Consider the following 23,102-nt stretch of genomic DNA (forward strand, 5'->3'; position numbering starts at 1 on the left):
AAATTGACACTTACAGAAGACTCAGTTTCTCCATATCTACCTCACATTTCTAAATGTATATCATAAGTACAAACAGAAGAACATTAATTATACATGTTATATGGTTTATTTTTGCTGTTCTCAGAATGTATCAAATTTCACTTAAATCAGTGACTTGAAGGTATTCATCATGTAACAGCGGGGAAAAAAAAACACAATCAAAATGACTGTGTTTAAAAAACCCATACAACCTAAGAAATCTGATTTCAAAACTCCTTAAAATTAACTTACTTTCAATGACGTCGAAGGATCTCCTATGAACAGCATTCACTCTGTTGTGCTCTAAATATTTTCAGCCCGCCACTTTCTGAAAGAAAACCTCCATCGATACGAAAAATATGTTACATAGAAGAAAAGACTTCTCTCATTCTATCACATGTTTCCACTAGGCCAAATCATGTTGCCGCGATTCGCAACTCTTGTAATTCTTCCAATCAAATCCCGACATTTTCTATTTTCGCAACTTTCAAAAAGAATACATTTAAGATTATTTTCACAATCCTGGACTACTAATATCTTACCCTTCTTTGTCACTCATGTTCTCCTTTTCCTATGACACTGATACTGCTTACTATGAAGCAGACTTACTTGCATCAGGTTTATATAGTTGGATTTTTAAATTGACATTATAATTAAAAGTTTTGGACCAATAATCTAGACAGCATTGCAGACTTACATTCCCTCTACTTCATGAACCTTTTGCAATTCTTCACAGGAAATCCCGAGATTCTTTCATTAAAATTTTGGTTTTAAAAACACCAGGTAAGAATTTTTAAGGTCAAACAGCAATTTTTTTTTGAAAGTTACAACAGAATCATTGCAGAATGACCAGCCGTTTCGAGACTTTAAATAAGCTGTATAATGTCCTGATGTTGTTGAAGGACCATCGTGATAGATAATTGCTACAGTTACAAAAGTCCTTCCTGATATTGAAAGCTGAGAAGCCACAATTTTTTTTATTAAAGTTGACAATTTTGATCCATCAGGCCTACATCGTTGAATCATTAAAATGACATACTGTCCATATCTACGTATAAATAATGTTGACATCATTTCAGATTTACATTGGCTACACTCCATGTTGTGATCCGCTGCATTTACTAGCTTATTAAAGGAGACTGATTTACTGTCTGGCAAAGTTAAATATATAAATCTTTCTGAGTCTACACTAGTAGTACTTGATACCCTACAATTCTCGCAGTCATGCTGCCATTGATAAGAAAGCCCAAACAGGTGATCTACATCTACACCCTCATCTTGCAATACATCAAGCATATACATTAAAAACTCCTGACAATCTTGCTGATTATTTTCAGAGAAGTCTGTTTGCCCTGAACATTCATCTAACAGATAACGAACTTCAGACACACTTTCTACTTTTGTTCGATCAGTGCTACATTTCTCGAAAACAGAATTCAATAAACAGCATAAAATTTGTTCTGAATTCAACAGAATCTGTTCTTTTAAACTCTCTAGTGAAAAGAGAGCATTAACCACTACATTTGCATAGCAGTTGACACCAGAACTGTTTTCAAATTGAAAACCGACAACATCTTCAACAGAATCCACTTTCTTTCTGCTAACAATTTTCGGTTCATTGACTTTTAGTCTTTTTGCAACAACCTCCCTACTATTACTGATATTTCTACGTTTGCCGCCTACCACACGTTTCTCAAACAAAGGATATTGAGGCAAATGTGGCGCATACTCTCTTCTTAACCTATTGTATTCCTTAACACAATCTAGATCCGCACAAATGTTTGTGACATCACAGTCAATCAAGTACAATCCTGATAAAGTTCTAACTCGTGACAATGCCACATATGCCATACCCTCCTTGAACACAGAACTGCCAATATTCACCAATGCACTGTCTACACTTAAACCTTGCGATTTATGAATTGTTACCGCATATGCCAAGCAAACAGGAAACTGTTTACGGCGAACATATAAGTCTTTAACAAACAAAAACCTAGCAGAACAACGACCAATTAGCTGTACTTCCTCAATGCCATCAAATTTAATTTTTAAAAATTCAATTCCATCTCTATTTCTGTACTTCTCAAAATCAACAACATTACCCATTGATCCATTTACCAGACCTCTTTCAACATGTAAATTTCTTCTCAAAATGATTCGGCAATTTAAACACACATTCAAAGTCTTTTCAAAACCCGCTGTTTTAGATATAGTCTTCTCTAATGAATCCAATTTTGATTTCAAATTTTCTGACAAAATAACTGTTGATCCCATGTGCTCTATTTTGTCAATAGCTTCAAGTTTCACAATCTCTTGCTTTTCTAAATTCAACATTTTGTTGTTGAAGATGGCACATTCTGCAAGAGTTGGCATCAAACATATTCCGGATTTCTTCTCAGTAATTTTCTGAAAAATATTCTCAGCCACAATCTCTTGTTCGGGATATAAATTTGAAAGTAATCGTGCATTTAAAGCTTCTTTTCCATGCTCGGTCACTTTTCCAATTCTAATATCTTGTAGAATATTCTTGTAATCTTCATCTTTTGCCTGACGCATATTTTCATGCAGTTCAGCATAATTGAAGTTTAACCATATATTGACGTTGCCAATGCTCCCTAGGCACTTCCTGGTATCTTCATGCGTGAGTATTTTGAACACAGGTTCTCCTTTTACTGGTGTCAGCTGCAGAAGATCTCCGAAAACAATGATGTGTTTGCCACCAAATAACACATCATATTCAGTTTTAAGTACTTCTTGCATTCTCAAATGCACAAAGGCAAGCATGACATTGGAAACCATGCTTACTTCGTCAATGATAAGTAGTTTCATTTTCCTCAAGACTCTTGAAACTTCACAGCAAGCATCCCCAGATAACTTGTGATATTGTAATTTGTTGTCATGCTCCACCGGCAGCATCAGTAGACGATGCAAAGTAATACCTTTAATGTTATGTGCTGCAAGTCCAGTAGGAGCGGTGACAACACAAGACAGCGATGACTCAGTCCTTTCCTGCAGATAGCAGGAAATTGCTTTAATGAGGAAACTTTTTCCAGTTCCCGCTTCTCCACTCACATACAGTAGGACAGGCTTCAACGATGTACATGAGCACTCTTTCTTCTCATGACTTAATCCATGCTCAATTTGCTTGGTAACTTCATCATATATTTTCCTCTGCTCAACGTTGAGTTGTTTTTCCAAGTCTTCTAAGTTAACTGAATCCTCCTGAGCATGTGCCATGGCTCTTTCCACTTCATTCATAGCAGTGGCAGCTTCATTTTCGATAATAGGTCCTCCAAGTGGATCTTGACTCAATGAAACAGAACTCTGACTGTCCTGAGAACTGTCTCTGGCAATCTCGGCTGCAATCGTTGCTTCCTGCTCAATTTCCAAAGTTAGCATTTCTTGATATTTGGGAAAAGCAGGACATTCTATGCTATCCTTAGCAGCAGTGAAAGAGTCTTCATAACAGAGGAAATCTCCAAGCAGTTCCTCTTCTGCACGCCAAGGATTGAAAAGTTGCAAAAGTGCTAAATAGAAAAACTCCTTTTTTTCTGAAGATTCGCCACTCAATTTTCGATGGTTTACTAATTGGCATTTTCTTTGCTTGACCAGGCATCCCTCACTTCCAATTACAGCATACACTCCTTTCTCAATATCTTCTTTGATGTTCCTCTTGAATATATAATTTTGTAGAACCTCATATAGACAAACATTCTCAAGGTGACTGCTTCGATTTGGATAATATGTATCCAACATGTTGGTCTTCAAAATGTCGGTACTGTTTGGTTCCTTTTCTGCCAAATATTCAATTTCCCGGACAGGTTTTAGAACCCGATTTCGCGTTGCAGCAAGACCAAGACTCGCCCAAACAATACTCCTGGATTTGGCATAGAGACTTGCTGAAGACAATCGATCTGAACATTCGTAAGCTCCGATTTCTCGATGCGACAACATCTTCAGACTGAAACTGTACAACTTCTTGCTGAGGCTCTTTTCATGGGAAATGTCCTCCCACATATCCTTCAGTTCTGTCTTTTCTTTTTTGGTGATATAAGATGTCACATACCGAGCCACAGCCATACAGTTGTCACCCACAAACTGTATATCCATGTTAGCATTCCACATGGACAAAATCACTGGGTTGTAGTTGTTGATGTACTTGGACTCTTCATTCCTTTTCAAATTGTATGTATTTTTGGGTGATTTCCTCGTCACATTATGTCGCAGTGAAGACATCAAACTGTTCACTTTTCCTTTAGAAATCACCGGTCGTGGAAAGTTGAAACGACATTTGGTGTAGAACTTGTCCTTGTTTCTGAATTTACGACGACAATACTTTCCACAACGATGGCTTTGGAAACGTAGAACTTGTTCTCCTAGGCTTTTCTTCTCCGTTGCGTTTGGAACAGCACACGTAGAATACTGTTCTATGAAATTCATCACTAAGTCATCCGGATCTGTTCCAAATTTAGGTGCATCCTTGATCCACAACAACATATGTATATGAGGAGCACCTCTTGCTTGGTACTCCTTTCTCCAGAAGAAATCCAACACCTCTCCAAGAGGTGGATTCTTCTTATTTGTGATGAAAGACATCATAGCTTCAAATCTATGATTGAAGTACCTGCATACATTCACAGGATCCAAAGAACACAGTTCTCCAGGTGTCTTGAATTCAATGTTTTCAATATTTCCATTTGCCTCTCGTAGAAATTCAAGTAAGTCTTCCCAGCCATACTCGGCACAGCTGAGAGTGAGGAACCATGTCGGAGTTCCTAAGTTCCTCAGCATACATTTTAAATCACCATGACGACGGTACCAGTACTCATTAGTACCACGCTGACACGCCATGAGATTAATTAAGTGAGAATCCAAAATACTGTCTTGGACATTGACTTTATGCATAAAGTCCCTTGCCGAGATATTTCGCATCTGTATACCACTTTTTAAGATGTGGTTCACTGCATATGACAGTCCAGACAGATCGCTTTCAAACAGGAGATGAAACAAATAGGGAATGCATTGACGAAACCTAGGGTCTTCTGCATACAATCGTAAAGTCCGGTATTCAGACGCAGGAATTTGATGAGGTCGCTCATCATATCTTCCTCCTCGACCTGTGGGAAATAGCTGTGGGAAACACCGAGCTTCCAAACTTTCCTCCCAAACACTAATGGGACTCCCTTTAGCTTGTTTCATTTGAAACAACTCAATAGCATTCCCCATGACTTCCTTGGAATGCAAAGGATGAACACTATAATGTTCATATATTTCTTCACTTTTAGAGGCCTCTACTTTCTCAGTTTGGCCAGCACACAAATCGCTATCCTCTTCATCACTTACTTCCTCTTCTGCAACATATACATTCTTATAGTACTTATTATTTGTCTTCAAATACACTGTTGCCTTTTTGACTTTCCTAACATCCACTAAATCTTGCCATATTTTCTTATTCTTTGTCGGAACCCCATTAACCAAGATAACCAGAGGTTCCTCTTCCACTTTTTCTATTCCAATTGTGTTAATGTTTTTGTTCAAATCTAGAGGCAAATAAACAACTCTTCCCTTTAATCCTCTCTGTAAATCTGCTGGAGGCAACTTCCCTGTCTTTGGCTCCATTCTTACAATAGCCTGAAAGGGATGGATACTTTGAATCAAAATACATTCATAAGTATTTAAATCCTTCAATTCAGAAGGAATCTCAACCAATTCCAGATTATTATGAACTGCCCTAGCAGGCATCTGGTTTTGGTTTAATTTATTACAACAATAAGTACACACACGTTGATCCGATCCTAAATCAAAATAATTTTCTACCATCAAGTATGTGGCAAAATCCTTCCATTCACTATTATTTTCCCTTTCACTTTTTGCATATAAATCCACTACCTTAGTCTGATTCTTATAATAAGTGCGTCGACAACATACACAAGTGAAATTAGGCCTCTCACTTGATTTCATCTGAAAAGTGGCAATTTCCTTCTGAAAATTATCTGTACTGGAAACCTGTACATTATCTTCAACATTACCCTCTACTTCATGGTCAATTTGAACATTCTCATCTTTACTACTAAAGTAACAAAACTCAATTTCTTCACAAATATTCTTCACATCTATTTCAGAACCATGCAAAAGAGCAGCACATAATTGTTTAAGCATAATTGCTGGACTCTTAGCATAATACAACATTCTCACTAATTTTCTCACTTTATTATGATGCACTGCTACCATCCTGAAATGATGAAAAACACTCTGGCATACTCTCCTGGAAAGACAAGCCAGTGAATGACCACGCAAACCTGTCATTTGTCTCACTCTGCAAGGATCTAAATCTTGCAACAACTTCATTTTCTGCTTCAAACTTTTCTTATTAAATGTCCGTATGAAATCACAAAGCAAATTGATGGAAACCTGTCGCACACTGCAAATAGAACTACACTTCCAAATGTACACAGGACCCTTAGGACGTCTTCCTAAAACCTCATCACTTAGCACCTCTTCTGTCTCTGTTGTCACAAGTTTTTCTTTTTCAACTGGACAACCATGCTTCACTTCATAAGCTCGACCACTGGTGTCAACTGCAAACATCAAATCATTATCCTGAAAATAACTCTCCTCATTAAATAATGCCTCAGAACTTGAACTATGCATCCATTCTCCGGAAAAAACTTCACAAAAGTTACTACGATTTACTACTCTCTTCCATCTACTGTTTGTTTTGAAATCAGAAATTACCTTGCTTAGTTTCCTAATTCTATTGATTACCAAAATAAACAACTTTCGCTTAATTTCAAAAGCATGATCAATAATTTTCTCTACATTTTTCTTCTTCTTATAAAATGCCACTTTCTGTTGGCCTTTTTTAATATTTCTTAATAAATTAACTATTATCCTGTTACGGAACATTCGTTTTCGAATGTCCCTAAACTGTTGTTTCCTTCTACTATCATGCACAGAGTTATCTCTTCCTCTACCAGTAACATTTTTGATGGGTCTTTCCTTTCCATTTAAATTACTCTTCTTTTTCTGAACTGAAACATTTTGGCGAAAAATACTTTTTTTACTAAAAATATTTTTTAAGAATGATTTTGTGCTCTTACCCGGAGCTTTCTTGGTGTTTTGATAAGTATTTGGGGAAGAGGACTGCTGCAATAAAACATCATCCTGCTGTCTTTGACGTTTTCTAGCCTTTCTAATTCTATTTTTCGTAGGCATTTTTCAAATTAAAAAAAGATCTGCAGTTGAATCTGTGGAAAATTATAATAAAAAATGTTATTAACCACTATTACCAAATAGTAAATGAATAACAGTCATCAAAAACTTAACGCCCTACTTATTATTTAACATAGAAAATCTTTTGCACCAGCACTGCATCACAAGGACATTTTCAGTCATTTCCTCTTGAATGCAGGTATACAATTGATTTATGTGCTGTGTTTAAAAACGATTTTTTGAAATCAATTACATTTCTGGATATGTACTGCTAGAGCTTTATAGGTTGCTTTGGGTCATATTTATAAGGCATATGAGTGTCTATAATGTTATTTTTCCTTTTTAAATGGAAAGCGTTCTTCATGGTGCAAGTTTCTTATAAATACGCTCCCACCTGCGAAACGGAACTTTGCGATGCGAAGCTGATTGCCTCCCCGGTGTCTGTCAACATTCTAAACAGACCGGAGCGGCCGCCATCTTATCTCTCGGTAGGATCGAGAGAGAAGAAGAGGTGAAAAACGAAGGGGGAATTTAATGAAAGGGGGCAAGGTATACCCCTCTTGACCCCCTAGGAATGTTGTTGGGGTTTTTAAAGGGTCCCTTGGGGAAAATAAAAAATATATATTTTTCACGGTAGAAGCGCTTTTCGAACACCGAACTGGGCCGCAAACTGCTGGCGAAACGGGAATAGGTATAAGGGGGTGCGGGAGACCATTTTGTGCTTCATTTTAATTAAATTACTAAGTATAAGGGGGTGCAGGAGACGTATCCTAATCCCTTATATTTTCTGAGGGTGGCTGAGAAGGCTCATATATGTTGATACATGTGTTCCAGCGGCTGTGCGTGAGCTTTTTTTTTTTGGTTTGCTGCGTGACGTCTGTTAACGTTCGATTCGAAGGAAATCAGGAAGTGTTGACCACCAATTTGTCAGTGCGATAAAATATTTCGTTATAAATGAATCCTTATTGATAAACATTGTCTGCGCCATCTTGTCTTTTTTACAATGCCACAATTTTGTCGTGCACGGCAGCCATTTTAGATGCCAGGCCGGTCCGAGGCTATCACCTAGCCCCAGCTGTAGAGAATCCAGACATGCCAACCCTCCCGATTCAGGCGTCAGACTACTGATTTCAGTGCTACTCTCCCGCCTCCCGATTCCTGCAAACAAAAACGCGGGGGCATATTACCAACCACTAGCGATAACTTGTTTAGAGACAAAAATTATCGCCGCACATCGGCGATTTTTATCGCAGATAAACCTTGCTATTAGCAAGGTTTATCGCAAATGCGATAAAAAACGGCCGCAATGCATGAATATCGCTGAAAAGTCAGCAATATTCATGCATTATCCAGCAAATGCTCTTAGCCATGTTATCCACCTCTCATTGGATAACATGGCTAAGAACTGCTCGCAAATGCGATAAGAAGCGGCCGCAATGCATCAATATTGCTGAAAAGTCAGCGATATTCATGCATTATCCAGCATATGCTTTTAGCCATGTTATCCACCTCCCATTGGATAACATGGCTAAGAACTGCTCATGGCCCCATGAGGAACGCTTTCCATTTAAAAAGGAAAAAATAACATTATAGAAAAGAATCGTTTTTAAACACAACTTATAAATCAATTGTATACCTGCATTCAAGAGGAAATGACTGAAAATATCCTTGAGACACATGAAAGCGTTTTCTGGAATGCCCTAGCACCATTTTTTGGACATTATTAACATGGCTATGTAACTCCCATAATCAAAATCTAAATTTGCCAAGCGCAGGTGGGAACGTATTTACAAGACACTTGCCCCATGAGGAATGCTTTCCATTAAAAAAGGAAAAAAATAACATCAATTACACTCAAATGCCTTATAAATATGACCCAAAACAACCTATGAAGCTCTAGCAGTACATATCCAGAAATGTAATTGATTTCAAAAATAGTTTTTAAAAACAACATATCTATTTCAGCTTACATAAGAGACCATGGAATGGGCTTCATATACAACAATAACTTGTGTTACTGCATGCCAGAATGCTACACCGAATATGCAATTACAATTTCTCAAAGTAACAAAATCTATTTCTATATCACTACAGACAAAGCCACAGTTTAAAAACACAGCTTTCTTCATCATTTTCTCCTTAGCAAGGTTTATCGCAAATGCGAAAAAAAACGGCCGCAATGCATAAATATCGCTGAAAAGTGAACGATATTCATGCATTATCCAGCAAATGCTCTTAGCCATGTTATCCACCTCCCATTGGATAACATGGCTAAGAACTGCTCGCAAATGCGAAAAAAAACGGCAGCAATGCATGAACACAGCTTTCTTCATCATTTTCTCCTTAATTCATACTATTCTCTATCTAAAATAAATAAATCTTTTCTCACCTTAGCAAATACTTTTTGAGTTTTGAAAACAGTCTCAGAAATACATCAAATTGTCTTCAGCAGAAGAAAAAGGATGCACTCCAGAGTCTGCAGCTATTGAAAGCACAGAAATACAGATATTCATTTCACATATCTCTCATATTAGCCAATCATAACTCTTCCCTCACTTTTTTCAAATCAAAACCCTTCCCCCCTCTGCCCTCTCTGCCTTTTTTCCATAGCAACGACCTCCTGGAAGACCTCTCATGTTTGCAAATTCACACAACAATGTTTCAATTGAACTCTGAACTCTCAGTGCACCTGCGTATCCAGTGCAATCTTTCATTAAAAGTTTCTTCCTTGACCATTCAAATTACATCTTTCAAAGAACACATCCATGCACCCTAACTTTCTGTTTTCAGAAATGGAAATACACCAATCACTGCTAATGAATCATTAGCATTGGAAATCCACAGTTTTTTTTCTTTACAAACTCCTACTGTTTCAACTGCCCTTTCATTACCACACTTCATCTGACTGCAGCACAACCTTCTCCTACCATGTTTAACGTCTGGATTGTTGGACATAGTTACATCCACTGGGCTCAAAGGTATGCTGAGAGCAGAAATTTACACAACCTCAATTTACAAGATGTGGAAATTAAGTGGTTGGGCCAAAGAGGATTAAAATGTCACCAATTGATACCATTGGTGAAAACCTTTATGCATTTGCCAAAACCTGACCTGTTAATAGTGCACTGTGGAGGTAATGATTTGGGCACTTTGACAGGGGTAGGTCTGGAAATGCTTTTAAAGGACACCTTTGAGCAATTAATGGCACTTTTTCCTCAAACTGCCTTGGTATATTCCAATATATGCCAAAGACAGAAATGGAGGTGGTCCAACCAATTTTGTCCACAAATTGAGAAGTCGAGGAAGCATGTAAACAAATCTGTTTCAGCTTTCATGAGAGACCATGGAATGGGCTCCCTGTACAACAATAACTTGCGTTACTACATGCAAGATATCTACAGAGGAGATGGAGTTCACTTCTCAGATGAGGGCAACAGAATTTTCATTCTGAATTTAAGAATGTGCATTGGTACCTACTTATAAGTACCTAAATGTACCATAAACCCAAAAGCTCTTCTCAGAGCTACCCTTCATCTAATCACTCACAATTATTATTTTTTTCTAACTTTTTTCACTAATTTTCCACAAAATACGCTCCCCGGTTCGCCAACCGAAAGCTAACCTCGCGGAATTTTTTTTTAAAATGTTTTTTTTCCGCACATATAAGCCTCCTCAGCCACCCTCAGAAAACCTAGGGGGTCAAGATAAGTCTACCGTGCCCCCTTCTACCCATTCTGAACATTATTTGCCCTCCATCTTGTATCTTAATGCGACCGAAACACAAAATGGTGGACTCCCGTGACGCTTAAGGTTCGCTAACCGGGCCGCTTTCCGGAAAGCGGTCCTAAAAAAAGGTGGGAAAGTAATTAACAGAAAAACGACTAGAGACACTCTCACCAAATATAGATTAGCTCATACTACATAACAATCCCTTTCATTCTCACAAATTTGATTGAAATTTCATTTAGCCATTTAGCCTGTAGACCTATCTAAATACCCTGAGGTAAATTACTTCACAAAACACATCTAAAATATTGGAATTGACAACCAATGAAAACTTTACTTTCATTTACAATTTTTATTACCTGACATTTGATTGGTTATATACCTGAATATATATAAAGGAAGAGAAGGAAACACAGCCATTTTCACTGCTACTTCCTGAACTACATTTCAAGAGCCTTTTCACCTCCCTGTAAAGTCAATTGATAATTTGTAAGTGGCACTTTAAATTAATTTGTAAAAACGTTTATTGATAATTATTTACTGTCCCCCTGCTATAGTTATAGATACAGATAAGCTCCTCTGTTACATTTATTGATTGACTTACACTTCTCTGCTATAATTATGAATTTACTTACTTTAACTTCACTGTTAAAAAAACAGAACTACATGTCTGAACTTAAACCCAACAGTGCCCTAACTCTTCTAATATAATTATTTTTTTATGCAATTTACAGCAAAAAAATGGAAGGGGAGCACAAAAAAACTAATGTTTCCTTCGACATCACATCAGAAGACATTTTAACTGAAGAAAATGTGGATGAAGATTTTATGGATGAATCTTTTGATGAACAATTTATTGAAAGCTTACAAGACACAGAAACATCCATGTTTGACGAGATACCAGATGATATAAAGCTGGAAGTTTTAATGAACTATGAAAATAATAAATAATTTTTTTTAAATCAAAATAAATAAATAAATAAAAAAAAAACGAACAAAAACAACAAATAATTAACATACAGTATTAGAAAAGTCTATCATTCTTTTATCCTTAAAGTACGCTGCCCAGAACGCTTTCCGGTTCGCGAACTTGGCGCTTACCACGCAAAAAAAAATATATATATATATTTTTTTTGGACCCTCCTAGGCCCTTTTAAAACCTCCACATAAAACCTAGGGGGTCAACGAGGATCTACTATGCCCCCTTATGGTAATTTCCCCCTTTGTTTTGGCCTCCTCTTGTCTCTCGATCCTACCGAGAGACAAGATGGCGGCCGCTCCGGACTGTTTAGAATGTTGACAGACACCGGAGGGCCAATCAGCTTCGCATCGCAAAGTTCCGATACGCGAAAAGTTCGCTAACCGGATCGCTGCCCGGAGCGCTGTTACAGATATATATCTTGATTTAAACGTTAATTTCTCAAAATCCACTGAAGCACATATATTGAGACCTAGCAAAGGCACATCGGGCTAACAGTCCCTACAATTTTGCCAAGTTTCGTGAAAATCCATTCAGCCGTTCGGGCTAAAAGTGAGTCCAACCGCCCTATGGAAATTAACATGGGAAAAACGCGTTTTGGGACCCCCCTTTTTTCTCGGCCCCCCCTTGACGACCCGCCCAGAGCTGCTCAGAAACAAAATGTGCCATTGTCCTGAAAATTTCAGCCAATTCCGTCCACAAACGCCAAAGTTATTAGGCATAGAATTTTCAGAAATCCCATAGGGAAAAAATCCTAACTATATATACCTACTGTTTGGTTCCTTTTCTGCCAAATATTCAATTTCCCAGACAGGTTTTAGAACCCGATTTCGCGTTGCAGCAAGACCAAGACTCGCCCAAACAATACTCCTGGATTTGGCATAGAGACTTGCTGAAGACAATCGATCTGAACATTCGTAAGCTCCGATTTCTCGATGCGACAACATCTTCAGACTGAAACTGTACAACTTCTTGCTGAGGCTCTTTTCATGGGAAATGTCCTCCCACATATCCTTCAGTTCTGTCTTTTCTTTTTTGGTGATGAAAACATCTCATTTGACATGACTGATAACATCATTGATGATATCATTCATGTGATAATACGATGAACCTCTTCAGACTCTAATATAACCTTAGATACAATCAGTGTAAACAGACACTCACAGACTGTCACTCATCCATGGAGTTACTCACACACCTAGTCAGTCATGCAAAGAATCAATCACACCTCCATTTCCTCAACTATACAGTTATACAAACTTTACTTATTCAAACATATACTAACACATATTTACTCTATTATACAATCCCTGATACAAGTTCACAATGATCCATACAGCCACTCACACATTCACTGGCTCTTATGCACAGTTATTTATATATGTCAACTCTCACATGTACTGTGTTTTACATATGTACTTACTTTGACATGTAGCACTGAGATATCCATTCACTCACCAATACACTCATGCACACAGTCAACCGCCCATACAGCTGTTTCCACATGCACTTTTGAAACCATACATCTAGTGAATCAACTGCTCACACATCTATGCACAGAGTCACACACCTCCCAGCCACCCACACACACACTCAGTATCCCATACAAATACTTGGGCAACCAATCAATAACCCATATAGTTACTCATATAGCTACTTATCAACACATGCAACAGTTTACAGAACAACAGACATAATGATGCACAAATTAAGACTCATACAGTCAGTCATGCACCTACTAAATCCTTCATCCAGACACTTATATATCCACTCATTCTTCAATATGTAAGAGATATTTTAACTTTACAGAAACATACAGTCACTGGATGTTGTCATCAGTGATGTCATTTGAGATGTCATCAGTGATGTCATCAGTGATGTCACTAACCATGTCATGAATGATGTAATATGTGACATCATCAGCAGTGGATTGCGGGTGCGCGATATATAGTTAGCGCTTATAACTATATATGGAATTTCAATGGTTTTATGCGAGTAAAATAAGGTTTTGTAAATGCAAATCCCTAACTATATATGGCCTAAAACCAATGGTTTTTTCATTGAATTTTCAAGGTTTTGTAAATGCAAATTCCTAACTATATATCCACTATAACCTATGGTTTTTTCTGTGAATTTCATTGGTTTTTTAATAGCAAATATGAAAAGCTTTAAAATGTCAAGTACGTGATAGATGAAAACATTTTCGTATTTATGCACGCTGATGTGCTTTGAACGCTGCACCCCCCCTCCCCTCTTTTGTCTTAGTAGTACTCTCTCTTTGCAGATAGTGAACGGTAGTTAACGCAAGCCTTTCCCCCCTTTTTAATCCGTCGTGCCTGCTTGTCTCTCCATTTGATTGATTGTTGTCCAAGCATTTACTGTTTTAGAATTGGTTCTCTTTGGATCATTCTCTATTTACAAACAAGCACAAAGTCGCAATACTCTGTTTAGTCTTTGCAGATAGTGAAAAATAGTGTAAAAAAAATAAAAGTAATCGAGCAAAATCAGTAGGCCACTAATTGGATCTCTTTTTGACCTCGCTAAAATAGAAATATTAGGAACAACCATACATGAGAAATACGAAAATAGTGAGATGAACTGAGCTCCACACCATGAGGGCTGCAAGACAGCTCGGCTCCATCACCCATCCCGCACAAAATAACGACAAACCCTATGCAAATATTAAAAATATAGACAACACACCAGCAAAGAAACAGGGTAAAACATTTTATTAAAAAACTATTTACATAACGTTGGTTTATAAGATGATATCAGTAGTGGACCGATGTGTGAATAGATCGAAAGCAGCACAAGGCTCCAAGATCCGGATGGCAAGCTCCTGGATGTTGGGTGCCATAGTTTAGAGTTCTGAATTTGAGCCTTTTTCAATGCCTGTGCTTTGTTGAATCAAAATGGCGGCTTGACACAAAGCTGACTCAAGCGTTGCTACTGATGCTATGCAGACCAAAACTGGTTTTCAGTTTGTACATTTTTCTAGATTTTTCAATCCAAGTTTGATTGACTTTGTAGAACGATGGCTTCAAATTTTCAACATACGGTGTGGTGGCGCTGACTGGGAGGGGGCGCTTCGCTCCTGCCCCCTCCCCAAGTAAGATTTTCATACGTGAAAGTACGTTAATGGTTTTGGTCCCTGAGATGCTTCGATGTCACTGCCATTCTCAAATAGCATAAGTTCTGGATGTTGGGTGCCATAGTTCAGAGTTCTGAGCAGCGCTTGTAACACTGTCTGAAGCTTATTTCCACCTACTGCAGCTTCACTATTCTCAAAGTATGTGAGTGTCGTTTGTGGACCTGACTGCATTAGAAAACTTGGGCGGTGTGATGGCCATGGACTCGGAGAAGACGCTTGGCTCCGACACCCTCCCCAAGTCTTATAGCACTGGTGTAGCCTGAGATCGCCCCCGACATAGGCGGCCGGCTCCCGGGGTCCGGCGGAACTTTTTGCCTTTTGATGACTCTTCAATTCTGGACCTTGTCCCACAATCCGTTTCACCTGAAGACAAGCTGTAGTGGGGCGCCCCTTTACCGTTTTAGTTGCCATTCCGCCCGCTTTTGCTACACTGTGCCTCTTCCGCCATTCAGCTGTTTACCGCCCGCTCTTGCGACTACAGCGTCTCGCTCATCATGTAGTTGAGTTGCTCCCGCTCTTGCGGTGCAGCGATAGGCGGCTGCCACAGGACTCTCAAAATGGCGGCCGGCTCTTCGGTTTTGGGCCTGGTCCACTAAAATGGCCCTGGGACACCTTGGAACTCGGACGCTTCCCTGATAGGGCTTGGGTCCCATTCTCGAAAAGCGTCCCCTCAGCCGTGAAGATTCTACAAAAGTCTTGGGAGCCTCCGACTCCCGCAGGCTTCTGGTGGGGAGCGGCTGCCATGATTGCTCGTGGAATGGCCACGACGGAGCTACGAGATGGTAGTGGTCTCATGCTGACGCCAGCTTTAGTCTGAAACATCCAGAAACACTGTAGACTACCAATTCGATCAGTTCCGGTAGCGCCCCAACATGACCCGGAAGAGAAGAACTTGCCCTCCCCTCTTTGACTGATGGTTCTTGTTGCCTGTCACCTCTGTTGTCATTTAACAGAACTTTTTGGACTGCTGAAAGGAGTTGTATTCTGAACGCTGGTTGGTGGAGACATTTTGACTATATTCTTGACCTACGTTGTCGCGTAATGCGTTATATGACACGCCGCGTTAGCGCACCCGGAAGTGATCCGAGGCGCGGCGCGCAGCGCGTAACGTAAGCATAACAGGTCATATGACTTGTTAATAAAACTTTTCATTGGTTCATTTTACTTTTGTTAATTTAATGATGAAAAGCTTGGTCATATGACCTAAAAATTACGCTTTTTATTGTTTTCGAACAATATTTTTTTTTCAAACATATGTTATAATATTCCAGGCTAATGTACTTTCCCGGAAAATTTACAACTGACTTGCAAGTAAAATATATTCCTTTTTCGAGAAAAAGGGCGTTTCTTCCTTCCATGACGGAACCGTTGAGTAAAAGAGATTCGGCCTGCTGTCTTAGTCGCCGATACGCCTGATTATCAGATTCTTATCGATCACTTTATGTTGCAGACATGAAAAACACAACTGCCCTTGACCATTTATCTTTACTGCGTTCCTACATATTATACCTTTTATCCGTCATGTAATTGGACTGCTTTATTTCACTTGCCTTTTACTGATTCGAAAACAGTGACTAAAAGTAAAAACTTTACCAATGTAAATACTACTACCGTGTTTTGTTTTAAAAACCTTTATTGTGAAAATGTCAGTATACAAATACGGGCCTATAACCACGTGGGCCGGCCACGGAGCAAACTGAAATCGTATATGATGAGGAGACATTTACACTGTAGAGGAACGTAACGAGCGGGCCATTAGGTTGCAAGAACTAAGGTGTCTAACAGTTGCGGAATCGGTGGACATACATTTTGTAATTAAAATAGGACAGGGCCACTTACAATAACATTTTCTAGATATACATTTGCGGGCAAGGAGTTACGAGTCCCATTTATACCGGCGCCATTTTGGGCGAGGCCGGGCAGGTCCAAGATATAGTCAAAATGTCTCCACCAACCATCGGCCAGACCAGAACCCCTTTCGGCCCTTTATGCTACAAGATGGTGTCTTCCATTCAGAAAATATTGTTGGCAGCATTTTGAAAGGAAACAGAAACAGCCGTTCTCCTAGTGAGTTTCACATTGTTACATTTAGGAAGAATGTTGAAGAGTAGTATGTGGAAAATCTGAAGCCATTTTTCTACAAACTCTCAATCACACTTGGATGGAAAAAAAAAACATGAAGAATGTACAAACTGAAAACCAATTTTTGTCTGTATAGCATCAACAGTAACGCTTGAGTCAGCTTTGTGTCAAGCCGCCATTTTCATTCAATCAATAGCGTCCCCCTGCACACATTCAGGGACCTGGTCGTGTCTTCAGATGAAACGGATTGTAGGAAAAGAAGCAGAAAGGAAAAGGCAAAAAGTTCCGCCGGACCTCGGGAGCTGGCCGCCTATGCCATGTGCGACCTTTGGCCACACAAGGGCAATAGTGAAGCTGCAGCAGATGCAAATAAGCTTCAGACAATCTTACAAGCACTGCTCAGAAATCTCAACTGAGGCACTCAACATCCAGGACTTGCCATTCGAATCTTGGCGCCTTGTGCTGGTTCCGACCTATTCACACATCGGTCCTGGATCTCGGCGCGTTCGACTCACTGTACCGCAACAGTGACCGCAATTCAGCTGGACAAGCCGCCATTTTCATTCACTCAATAGCGTCCCCCTACACACATTCAGGGACCTGGTCGTGTCTTCAGATGAAACGGATTGTAGGAAAAGAAGCAGAAAGGAAAAGGAAAAAAGTTCCGCTGAACACCACCTTGGGCAATAGTGAAGCTGCAAAAGGTGCAAATGAGCTTCAGACAGTCTTCAACTTACTCTGATTCTTATAATAAACTTCAGATAGTCTTACAAGCACTGCTCAGAACTCTCAACTGAGGCACTCAACATCCAGGACTTGCCATTCGGATCTTGGCGCCTTGTGCTGGTTCCGACCTATTCACACATCGGTCCACTACTGACATCACCTCATAAGCCAACGGGGCACCCCACGACGACTTTCGGCGCAGCATTGTAGGATGGCCACACCAGTACGGCAACTTGCTGGACACAACATCGGGGCCATCCAGATCTCGGCGCGTTCGACTCACTGTACCGCAACAGTGACCGCAACTCAGCTGGACACGCCGTCTTTCGGCGCAGCATTGTAGGATGGCCACACCAGTGCAGCAATTTGCTGGACACCACCTCGGTGCCATCCGGATCTCGGCGCGTTCGAGTCACTGTACCGCAACAGTGACCGCAATTCAGCTGGACACGCCGTCTTTCGGCGCAGCATTGTAGGATGGCCACACCAGTGCGGCAATTTGCTGGACACCACCTCGGTGCCATCCAGATCTCGGCGCGTTCGAGTCACTGTACCGCAACAGTGACCGCAACTCAGCTGGACACGCCGTCTTTCGGCGCAGCATTGTAGGATGGCCACACCAGTGCGGCAATTTGCTGGACACCACCTCGGTGCCATCCGGATCTCGGCGCGTTGTGCTGCCTTCGGCCTATTCGCACATCGGTCCGCTACTGACGCCGCCTCACGTGCCAACGGATTTTCTACGCTTTTTGTAGCCCTATGCCGCATAACAGGTCATGTGACTTGTTTATAAAACTTTTCATTGGTTCATTTTACTTTTGGTTTCCTAAAGATGGAAGGCTTGGTCATATGACCTAAAAATAACACTTTTCATTGGTTTAGAACATTTTTTTTTCCCAAACGATGAAAGCCCCACCTTGTTTCTGGATCATTCAGACTGAAGCTGGCGTCAGCATGAGAGCACCACCATCTCGTGGCTCCGTCGTGGTCATTCCGCGAGCAATCATGGCAGCCGCTCCCCACCGGAAGCCTGCGGGAGTCGGGGGCCCCCAAGACTTTTGTAGAATCTTCACGGCTGAGGGGACGCTTTTCGAGAATGGAGCCCAAGCCCTAGCAGGCAAGCGTCCGAGTTCCAAGGTGTCCCAGGGCCATTTCAGTGGACCAGGCCCAAAACCGAGGAGCCGTCCGCCATTTTAAGAGCCATGTGGCAGCCGCCTATCGCTGCACTGCAAGAGTGGAAGCAACTCAACAACATGGTGAGCGAGACGCTGTAGCCGCAAAAGCGAGCGCAACTCAGCTAGATGGCCGCCACCTGGGGAGGCCCGTTCACGCCGCCTCCCCCACCCCCGGGCCGCCGCACGCCAATTTTCGGAGCAGCATTGTAGGATACGAAAACCAGTGCGGCAGTTTACTGGACATCACCTGGGTGCCTGTCGTACATGTTGTGTCAGCCATGTGACACTGGACACAGTCCCATCAACATCTCAACGCGTTCTGCTGCCTTGGGACTATTCGCACAACAGACCGCTACTGACGAGGCCTCCCCCCGCACCACCCGGGACGCCCCACGCTGTTTTTCTGTGCTGCATTGTAGGATCCCAAAACCAGTGCGGCACCCAGGCGACATCACCTGGGTGCCGTCCAGAACTCTGCACGTTGTGCTGCCTTGGGACTATTCGCACAAAAGACAGCTTCTAACCATTGTTGCTTTTTGTGTTGAAAAATGTTTAAATGTTTTTAGTTTTTGTTCCGTTCGTTATAGTTAATAGTTAATAAAGTTTTATAATCTTACTTTGTTGGAGTGTTATCTATTTTTTTTAAAACGGGTGAATGGGGCCTTGAATCGGGTTATTGTCATGTGTGGGCTTTGGAAGTGTGCTGCTGCAGGATCGGACATTACAAACTCAAATGCACGTTCTTTTTCTTACCTTTCCGAAGCATGGAGCGCAATAGCAGGCAGAGAAAGGGTGATGCACGTGTTGAACACTACCTGACCTGGCAAGTTGCTGGCAGTGCCCCCCCCCCCCCCGCCCGCTCCTGAAAGAGGACACACACCGCTGCCCCGAGTACTTCACAAATCTTTAAAAGACCATGTGCTTGTTCATGAGGCTTAAATGGTTTATCACCTCTTCTAGAACCCCGGCATCGACCCTCTGACGTTTCCTGGAAAAATTACCATGTAACACAATACCAAGCCCTGTCAGCTGAAACCCCCAAGGAATCGTGGGGCATATTATCAAGGGGGTTTATCTCCGCTTTTTTGGCTTTAAAAGCCAAGAAAGCGGAGATAAAAATATCTCCCTATTACCAAGCTGTCGCTAACACCAGTTAGTGACAGCTAAAAGGAGATAGCGACCATCTTGGGCCCCGCTTTGCATGTCAGTGATACTTATCACTAATGACATGCAAAGCAGGCGTGCCAAGATTTTAGCGACTGGAAACAGTCCCTAACCATCGCTATCTCCTATTACCAACTTTTGGAGATATTCGCGCTAAGCGCGAATATCTCCAAAATCTAACACCTGCCCTGAGCATTTCTTAGCCATGTTATCCAATGGGAGGTGGATAACATGGCTAAGAGCATTTGCTCGATAATACATGAATATCGCTGACTTTTCTGCGATAATAGCAAGGTTTATCTGCGATAAAAATCGCCGATGTGCGGCGATAATTTTTGTCTCTAAACAAGTTAGAGACAAAAATTATCGCTAGCTGTTCGTAATATGCCCCCGAGTTTTTGCTTGCAGAAATCGGGAGGCGGGAGACTAGCACTGAAATCAGTAGTCACACGCCTGAATCAGGAGGGTTGGCATGTCTGAATTCTCTACAGCTGGGGCCATAAACTACATACGCAGGGGTAGGTGATAGCCTAGGTCCGGCCTGGACAATCGGACACAGAGGAAGAGGAGTGTCAGAGGGTGCGGTAGTGAATAGGGTGAAAGAGAGGTGTCGGGAGGGCACAGGGTGTGATTCTCAGAGAAGAGCAGCGCAGATGGGGGGAAGTATATGGCCCATGCATGAGAGAGAGAGCGGGGATGACCAGTGCGTGGGGGAGATGCTTGCGAGGGTGGGAAGCCATGCTGAGGATCGGCGGCGTGCAGAGAGTGGGCCTGGTCAAGGCATCTAAAATGGCTGCCGTGCACGACAAAATTGTGGCATTGGACAAAAAGGCAAGATGGCGCAGACAATGTTTTTCAATAAGGATTCATTTATAACAAAATATTTACTCGCAGTGACAAAATGGTGGTCAACACTTCCTGATTTCCATCGAATCGAACGTTAACAAACGTCACGCAGCAAAAAAAAAAAAAAAAAAAAAAAAAAGCTCACGCACAGAGCAGTTTTTAACCATGTTATCCAATGGAAGGTGGATAACACGGCTAAGAGCATTTGCTGGATAATGCATGAATATCGCTGACTTTTCAACGATACTCATGCATTGTGGCCGATGTGCGGCGATAATTTTTATCTCTAAACAATTAAAACGAAGCACAAAATGGCGAATTCCCGTTTCGCTACCAGTTTGCGGCCCAGTTCGCGGCCCGTGAAGCGCTTCTACCGTGAAAAATCATTTTTTTTTCTTTTCCCCACGGGACCCTTTAATAACCCCAACAACATTCCTAGGGGGTCAAGAGGGGGATACCTTGCCCCCTTTCATTAAATTCCCCTTTCGTTTTTCACCTCTTCTTCTCTCTCGATCCTACCGAGAGACAAGATGGCGGCCGCTCCGGACTGTCACGCAGCAAAAAAAAAAAAAGCTCACGCACAGCCGCTGGAAGAGATGTATCAACATATATCAGCCTCCTCAGCCACCCTCAGGAAACATAGGGGATTAGGATACGTCTCCCGCACCCCCTTATACCTAATAATTTAATTAACGAAGCACAAAATGGCGAATTCCCGTTTCGCTACCAGTTTGCGGCCCAGTTCGCGGCCCGTGAAGCGCTTCTACCGTGAAAAATCATTTTTTTTTATTTTCCCCACGGGACCCTTTAATAACCCCAACAACATTCCTAGGGGGTCAAGAGGGGGATACCTTACCCCCTTTCATTAAATTCCCCTTTCGTTTTTCACCTCTTCTTCTCTCTCGATCCTACCGAGAGACAAGATGGCGGCCGCTCCGGACTGTTTAGAATGTTGACAGACACCGGAGAGCCAATCAGCTTTCTGCGCGCAAAGTTCCGATAAGCGAAAAGTAAGCGGACCGGATCGCTGCCCGGAGCGCTGTTACAGATATATATCTTGATTTAAACGTTAATTTCTCAAAATCCACTGAAGCACATATATTGAGACCTAGCAAAGGCACATCGGGCTAACAGTCCCTACAATTTTGCCAAGTTTCGTGCAAATCCATTCAGCCGTTCGAGCTAAAAGTGAGGCCAAAGGCCCTATGGAAAAATGAATGGGAAAAACGCGTTTTGGGACCCCCCTTTTTTCTCGGCCCCCCCTTGACGAAACCCCACCAAATTTTCAGGGGCTGCTCAGAAACAAAATGTGCCATTTTCCTGAAAATCTAGCCGATTCCGTCCACAAACGCCAAAGTTATTAGACATAGAATTTTCAGAAATCCCATAGGGAATTAATCCTAACTATATATACCTACTGGCGATAGCCAGTAGGTAATATATATATATATATATATATATATATATATATATATATATATATATATATATATATATATATATATATATATTCACTGAAAAAAACATAGGTTTCACTCCGGTTATAGTTAGGAATTAGCATTTAAAAAACCTATTAAATTCACTGAAAAAACTATAGGTTTCACACCAGTTATAGTTAGCTGGAAATTTTACTGATATAAAACCATTGAAATTCCCACGTTATAGTTAGTCGGACTCACTATAACTTGCGCGTGCAATGCACTGCTGATGATGTCACATATTACATCACTCATGACATGGTCAGTGACATCACTCATGACATCACTGATGGCATCTCAAATGACATCACTGATGACATCTTCCAGTGAATGTGTCTTTCTGAAAAATAAATATATTTTATATATGTATATGTTAAGATCGATGGAAGAATAAATGTTTAAATAAGTGTCTAAATGGATGTTTTTTTAAAAAAAATTGATTGGTTAACTGGCTTATTTAGTGTATCTTAGTGAATACATATATTAGCGAGTAATGTTTAAATATTTAAATATATGTATCAGTATTTTACTTTGTGTATAAGTGG

This window comes from Lissotriton vulgaris, chromosome 6, assembly GCF_964263255.1.
Source record: "Lissotriton vulgaris chromosome 6, aLisVul1.2, whole genome shotgun sequence".
NCBI lineage: Eukaryota > Metazoa > Chordata > Amphibia > Caudata > Salamandridae > Lissotriton > Lissotriton vulgaris.